The sequence below is a fragment of the Phascolarctos cinereus genome, unplaced genomic scaffold (assembly GCF_003287225.1).
Source record: "Phascolarctos cinereus isolate Bilbo 61053 unplaced genomic scaffold, phaCin_HiC Scaffold_4;HRSCAF=312, whole genome shotgun sequence".
In the NCBI taxonomy this organism is placed as follows: domain Eukaryota; kingdom Metazoa; phylum Chordata; class Mammalia; order Diprotodontia; family Phascolarctidae; genus Phascolarctos; species Phascolarctos cinereus.
In genome coordinates, this window is record NW_027555847.1 from 308,846,533 (window position 1) to 308,847,942 (window position 1,410).

The 1,410-nt window shown below is 31.9% G+C and overlaps 1 pseudogene; it reads right to left on the reverse strand.

The window, feature by feature from the left end:
• Positions 1–1,063: 1,063 nt before the first annotated feature.
• On the reverse strand, positions 1,064–1,164 carry LOC144457267 (U6 spliceosomal RNA; annotated as a pseudogene).
• Between the last annotated feature and the right edge of the window lie 246 nt (positions 1,165–1,410).

Genomic DNA, 1,410 nt, shown 5'->3' on the forward strand with positions numbered 1-1,410 from the left:
ATGTGCCTTTTAGTGAAAAGGGAGTGAGTTCAGTGGTCTACCCCCCACCCCAGGCTCATCAGTGGTTCTTGTTGTTAGACCTGAATAAGTACCTTCTTTCCTGATGTAACCTTATTTGATTATCTCAGATTAATACAGACCACTCACAAGCTTATTAAATATCCACCAATGTATTGAACAAATATTGTATGAGTCCCTGGGGGACATCATACCTCTGACCTCATAAAGCTTGCATTGTAGCAGGAGGAATATGCCTGTATTCTAAAATTAGGTAATAAATATAGACATGCTATTTTTACCAGTGTTTTAATGACAAACATTTTTAAATGAAGTTTTTGTGATAAAATAATTTTTTATATTGGATTTGAGGTAAGGAAGACAAGATAAAATGTACTACATTACAACTCATAAATTTCAAATGCACAAGGTCAAAATGCATCATTATATTATGAACTTAAACTGACTACTAATTTGTAAACCGTTGAAAGTAATTGTTGCATGAGAATATTTTGTTAACCAGGTCAAACATGCAAGTGTGAACTTGCTGAGGGTGTTCTTCTTCTTCTCTAAATTCAGTTTGGACTTTAAAATCCAGTCCCATATAAAAGGATTTGGTTACAAAGCTTGCTTTTTCAGAGTTTGAGAATAATTTTTCTAGTATTAGTATTAACTGTTTTTTGAAAGTTTGATAGAACTATCCTGTGAATCCGTTAGGACCAGGAGTTCCCTGGCCTCCTTTCACTCCACTTTTGGTTCTTTTTTTTTTTTTACAATGAGTTCTAATTTCTTTTCTGAAATTGGAATATTTAGGATTTCTAGTTGTTTTTATATTCATTACATTCTGAAGGCATTCCTCCATTTGTGTGTGTGTGTGTTCTCAGTTTTGTTAGGGTATAACTGTGCATGCAAATTCTGATAATTCTTTTTATATCTTCTGGTTTTGTGGTGATTTCACCTTATTCATTTACTACTTTGTTGATTTGATTTTCTGTTCTCTTTTTTGGGGGGGAGAGGAGGAAGTAAAGTTCATAGGTGTATTTCTTTTCTTTTCTTTTTTAATAAAAAAAATATAGAATGCTTTGCTAATTTGAGTGTCATCCCTGTGCAGGGTTCATGCTGATCTCTGTATCATTCCAATTGAAAATGTGCTTTACTGAAGTGAACATTGCTCTCTTCTTTTTAATAAGATTGGCTAGAGGTTTTCCAATTTTGTTAGTCTATTCCAAGAACTAGCTTTTAGTTTTGTTTATCGTTTCTATAGTCTTTTTGACTTCTAATTTATCTATTTCTCCTCTAACTTTCAATATCTCTTTTTAGCTATTTGGCTTTGTTTGTTTATTGACTTTTTAATTTTCAAAATGCATATTTGGTTTATTAATCTTCTTTTCTTTTTTTTTGAAATGTGAGCTT